At 40.8% G+C, this 6,320-nt stretch overlaps 1 long non-coding RNA gene across 1 annotated transcript; it reads right to left on the bottom strand.

Annotated features, from left to right (window-relative positions):
- Positions 1–558: 558 nt before the first annotated feature.
- On the bottom strand, positions 559–4,017 carry LOC310762500. The gene is made up of 4 exons (XR_014548033.1): positions 3,890–4,017; positions 3,679–3,807; positions 2,341–2,392; positions 559–867 (listed from the first exon to the last, which is right to left on the bottom strand). It is a non-coding gene; the product is annotated as an uncharacterized lncRNA (long non-coding RNA).
- Positions 4,018–6,320: the final 2,303 nt, after the last annotated feature.

Genomic DNA, 6,320 nt, shown 5'->3' with positions numbered 1-6,320 from the left:
GAGGGAGTTTTGCACATATAAAGTTCCCTTATAAGTATCCAGTGTGGTACTCTTCATAGGTAACACAGCCAACATAGCCAATGGTCAGGGATGATGGGAGGTGTAGTCCACAACATCAGTTTGCTACCACCTTGGCTATTGCTGCCTTGTACTGAATGAGATCATTGCTCCTTCTAGCCTGATAATCTTTATCCTGATTAGCAGCTTTTCCCAGCCCTGTGACCTGAGATCTTTTGAACTGGGCATGGCAGGAACTGTGTACATCTCCTTATGCAGGCAATGCATGAACTGTACCGCTGAGCTATGGAACATCCTTGAATGCAATTGCCTCTGGTGCGAATTATCTCCCCCTCTTATCATCTTCATATCATATCTTTCTCTTCCAATCCTTTCCCTTTCAGTTACATTCCCCCCCTCCCTTAGAAAAACTAAGTTATACGCTATGTGGTTTAAAAGGAATGGGAAAGAAATTCCTTTGGGAACCTTGCCTATATTATCCTAGTGAAGATAAGTTTCTTAAAAGCAAGGAGAAAAAGACAGGAAATGAGATTAGTGAAAGCAACATTATTCTGGGCCAGCTCACTGACAGAGACTGATTACAGTTTATAGTGATCCTTTTCTCCATTCATCTAGCTGTGCTCCGTCCATGAACCAATTTGTGTAAAATTCTTTCCGTTGAATTTAATTTGCTTGTTGTTGTCACAGAATTTTGGGGCCACAAAGGGTCTGAATATCACGTAGACCTGTCCACTTCTTAGGAAATCGAATGAATATCTATTAGAACTGGTACATCCAAGGTGAAAGGCAGATATCAAAGTCTGTTCAAATATCTTCCGTATACATGACTGTATGGATGGTTTGATGTCTCTGATGGGAACAGTGATTTCCCTATTAGTTGATATACATGCAACATAGTGTCTTTTTAGGACTAATTCACACACAATCCAGGTTCCACCTTTTTAAAGATGTTCTCTCCTGTAAAAAAAAAAAAAGTAAACATATCAGCTGCCTTTGCAAATAAAATCTAGCATGTTCAGGATCTGCTCCATGCAATGCTAGTTTCTCCTTCCCCCTAAACAGGGGATTGCTAGCACACCCTTAAAGAAGACTCAAGAAACCATAACTGTGGTGAAACCAAATAAGTATAATTAGCCAAATCAAAATATAATTTGGGCAAGGAAGTTCCCTAAGGCAGGAGGGATTGTGGGCCTTCCCAGCAGAAAATGCTTTATGTCAGGGGGCTGGTGGATGAGGGGCTGTCTTAGGTCTTTGTCTCCTCCATTTCATAGGTTCTGTGCATGTGTCTATAGCCATAGACTTCAACTTAAAAAGTGGCAATTGTAGAGAACATTTAAAATGTCAGAGGTACGTTAACCCTCTACATCTCATGCTTTGCCAGCTATGCACTGAGTACACATTTGAAGGAATGGTGCTTTATATATATATATATATTTAAAAAAACCTAAAAACAACAACAAAAACACAAACATGATAAGTGGTTGAAGTGAACATTTGGGAGGATATCTAACACTTTATCTAAACAAAGGTTTGTTGCAGTAAGTTCCTGGCCCAACTAGTAGAATTTGTCTCTGCTCAGGGCAAAGGCAGTCAGATAAAGGCAGATGTCATTTCTGAAAAGCAATCCCAACTTCAAATCATACTGCCTGAGAACATCCTGACTTGTTCTCAGACTGTTGCAGGGTTTTGTGTAAATCAGGATTCTGCAGCATTGGTGCAAGGTGGGGCGGCGGGTGTGTGTGTGTGTTTGCAGAGTTGGTAGTGGGCACAAAATTCACTTTCCTGAACATCCGTGCTTTTGCTTAAGAAGAAGAAGAAGAAGAAGAAGAAGAAGTTTCTAGACTTAATGGATGTGATAATTCCTGTTGCAATTTCACATTCCATAAATGACAGATGAATGGGATTTCAATGTCATTGCCATCCCATGACTAGCAAAAAAACCCCAACGTTAAAGAACAAACTATGCAAAATTAGATAAAAAATTCAAATTTGCACAATTTGCACAACATATACCTGCCACAGCATGCAGCTGCCCTTGGTAGAGGATTTGGATCAACTTTGTTTAGATTTATATATTTACTTAGTGTGGATTACACACAGGTCTGGCCTAATGCATGGCAGATTATCCTTTGCCATGCAGATGATGAAAAACATGGTGAATTATATTATTACATTCATAACAAAGTAAAAGGTTTCAGCTCCATCTGCAGAAGAAAAACTCGCTCAGCAATTAGCCAGTAGTTGTTTGAGCTTGGAAACTGATTGTCAGCTTTTGCCCCTTAGTCCTGTGGGACGTTTTGATCATCAAATTCAAAAGCTGACCTTGGATTCTGGTTGTAGAAGGAAATCCTGCATTCAGTTTGACCTTCACAACCTAGAGTGAGAAAAGATGAAAAGATGAGTTGAAATTGAACACTGTATCTAGAGCACAATATGGAGGGAGGGAAGGAGGGGGAGTTTAAATGACAGCTGCTATAAATTATACATGGGGTGACTTATATGCTAATATTGTAATTTTGCATCGCCCGTCTTCTTGTATCAGCTGTAACATTGTAGATGTTTGCCTAGGTGAATGGTTAACAATGACTTTTGAATGGCATACAAAGAGATAGCCGCAGGTAGGGGAGGAAAAGGACTGTCTTTTCATTATTTTATGAAAATCAAAACCTATCTATATATAAAAACCAATTTCCAGCTTTTCGTCAGATGCCAGACTCCAGTAGGATCAAGAAACAGAACTCTAGGAAGGAATTGTGGAAATTAGAGAATGCATAGGGTCAGAAGGGGCTGGGATGAGCTTTAACCCTGACCAAATGGTACCTACAAGTGTCGCCCTCCAGATACAACAATAGGAGAAGTGGGGATGAGCCTCATCTATATGAACCAGCAACACTTACATTGGACCATTGAAAATACTGAGAGCAGCTCCGATTCCTAATAGCCCAGAATGCATCTTTCTCTCATTTAATGCTTGGGCGAGGGGAAGCAGAACTCTATACTTTGTGCCACTGTGATGGTAAGGGCAAGAAAGGAATACCAACTTCAAGATGCTGAGGAAAGGGCAGTGCATTTTAAAAATTAAATCTTCCTTCTGCTTCTTGAGATTGGTTCTCCTTTCCACTGGATGCTTCCCATTTGTGTGTGTGTGTGTGTGTGTGTGTGTGGTGATGATGATGAAGGCCAAATCCTTGTTAGCATTGGTTGGCCTCATTCTCACTAGAGGTGATTGAATTCAGTCTTTGCATATGGTGAAAGGAGCTTTCTTGATCCACACCTCCCAGACTAACATGCAGATCAAAACTTTGGTATCCACCAACTGTGACACTTCCCAATGTTCCAATGTGGGTATCAAAAGTAATTTTAAATGCTTCTTTTGAGAAATGAATATTTTGAGGGGGAAAATATGCTTCAAAGTACACAGAAAACAACAACGCATATTTAAAAACACTTGTTAAACACACACACATGCGGAATCAGGACAAAACAAATTTATGGGTGAACATGTGTGAAAGTGGATCATGGATTGAAAATAGACTGATTCACCTATCCTTCATCCTCACTGACAGACATCCCTCCAGCAGAGAAGTCCAAAGAAAACCTAGAGAAGCATAGCATCCTCTCAAGATCCTTGCATTCAATAAGCCCTTGCACAATACTTGCCTTCGTCATAATGGCATCCATTTGCTAATATAAATTTTGTGTGCAAATTATTACAGTTTTCCTCATAAAATGCCTCTGAAGTCACAGCGCGCAGTCACTGTAGTTTTCCCACTTCTTTTCTCTTGACAGCTGTGAAAATGCAACGGTCTCAATTAAGAAATAGGGGTTTTGGTATGCCCTCTGGTTAATGCCCATGCAGTTCATTACCAACCTCTTTTGCTTCTGTGCTCATTTAGGCTTAGAAACGCAGCTGGGTCAGCCTGAGTGGCGATTCTGTTCTGCCTTACACAGAGACTGGTGCCCTTGCTAATCTGCAAGCTGGAACATCCAGGGGAAACACAGCATGTTCAATTTGCTCATATAAATAGTCATAGGGAAGCTAAATTGGGCTACTCATGTGAAGAAAGACAAGTACATTTTGACCCCGAAAAACTTAAAACCCTTCATGCGCAAACCAGCGACAGCTCTGCTGCATTCACAAATGGCACTAAAGAAATCTGTGGTTATCTGTGTTTAAAAATAAACCCCAGAGCCACAGATCTAGCCAAGGCAAAAGCTGAGAGAGAAAGAGAGAGGGGGAGAGGGAGAGCTGTTGCAGAGTCCATAGAGATGCTTGAGGAATTCGCTCTTTGCAGACTCTAATATGTACTGACCTCATTGGCAGCTCCCAGACTAGCATGCGGATCAGACTGCAGTTATTGCCTGGGTTTCACACTTCTCCAAATTCTGCAATGAAATTGTCTGCTCAAAATATTTATTTGTTGAAAAGCCTTGATATACCTCTTAACACTCCAAAATATCTCTAAGCAAAAACAAACAGAAGTGATATCATTAAACTGTTTAAACAAAAACACAACATAAAATCAGGAAAACAGCAATAGAAAAACACAGAAAAGCATTGGGGGGGACGGACCACTGTGCTGTGGTAAGAGGGGGAAGGCACATCTTCCTGCTGTCACTCTCCTTCAGATGACCTCATCTGGTTTAGAACCTTGCTTCCAACTCTAAAACAGATCCTTGCTTTTCATTGTCATTCCTTTGCTGCCTCCCCCATATGCGTTATAAGCAAGCTTTTCTGTTATTATTATTATTTTTATAACTGGCCTAGCACAGACCCCCCCCCCCCAGATGCTCATTTTTCTCTCTGCTTCATTAATTCATTCTTCAAAAAAAGAGAAAGCTTTATGCAGTCAAAAGGCAAACTTCTATCTTTCCCCGTTAAACTCCAGCCCTTGATCTTTGGCAACAGTTTGTTCAAAGCTGTGTGTATGTATATTGTTTGCTTGAACAAAATCAGTCAAGGAGGATTTTGGGGGGATGAGGGTGGCATTTACAGCTGGTCCAGGAACAGTTGGATAATTGGCTTCTGTGCATTCCACTCCCTCCCCCCATTTAATTAAACCAATGCTGGCCAAACAGAGCTATGTCACAAACAAAATAACCATTCTCTCTCATTCTAGAATCATAGAATCATAGAGTTGGAAGAGACCACAAGGGCCATCGAGTCCAACCCCCTGCCAAGCAGGAAACACCATCAGAGCACTCCTGACATATGGATGTCAAGCCTCTGCTTAAAGACCTCCAAAGAAGGAGACTCCACCACACTCCTTGGCAGCAAATTCCACTGTTGAACAGCTCTTCCTGTCAGGAAGTTCTTCCTAATGTTTAGGTGGAATCTTCTTTCTTGTAGTTTGGATCCATTGCTCCGTGTCCGCTTCTCTGGAGCAGCAGAAAACAACCTTTCTCCCTCCTCTATGTGACATCCTTTTATATATTTGAACATGGCTATCATATCACCCCTTAACCTCCTCTTCTCCAGGCTAAACATGCCCAGCTCCCTTAGCCGTTCCTCATAAGGCATCGTTTCCAGGCCTTTGACCATTTTGGTTGCCCTCCTTTGGACACGTTCCAGTTTGTCAGTGTCCTTCTTGAACTGTGGTGCCCAGAACTGGACACAGTACTCCAGGTGAGGTCTGACCAGAGCAGAATACAGTGGCACTATTACTTCCCTTGATCTAGATGCTATACTCCTATTGATGCAGCCCAGAATTGCATTGGCTTTTTTAGCTGCCGCGTCACACTGTTGGCTCATGTCAAGTTTGTGGTCAACCAAGACTCCTAGATCCTTCTAAACATTATCAGGAGAGTAAACACTGTTGGTACTTAAGGATAATTCTCCATCACTTGCATTTTTCCTGGAAGTATTTTATAGCCTTGTTTAGCATAGGCTTATTTAAAAAAAATCAATTATACCCACACAGTCAAAATATTTCCTTGTATATTCTCTAGACCCAACAATGTAACAAGATCAGCATATAGTAATAGGATTTTCTTGGAATGGCACAGAAGGTGGAATGAAGTTGGTTCTTGTTTTTTCTTCAAGAGGGAGGAGAGATTGCAGAATTTTCTGACTTCCACTTTTCACTAGCAATATTAAATTAGATACATACATGCAAATGAGCCAACTGATGTCGCATTGATACCATGGTGTAAATGATTAGATGTCTTTCAAAATGCTACACCCACGCATTTTGTGAATAATGAAAACAAATTCAGATCTATTAAAATATATGCATTTGATAGATTTCCATACATCTGTTCTTATAGAACCATGTGCTTTTTAGTAGAATGTTGGAGAAAGA

Source organism: Podarcis filfolensis (assembly GCF_964270895.1).
Source record: "Podarcis filfolensis genome assembly, chromosome: 5".
NCBI lineage: Eukaryota > Metazoa > Chordata > Lepidosauria > Squamata > Lacertidae > Podarcis > Podarcis filfolensis.
This window is presented reverse-complemented; position numbering and strand designations above follow the sequence as displayed.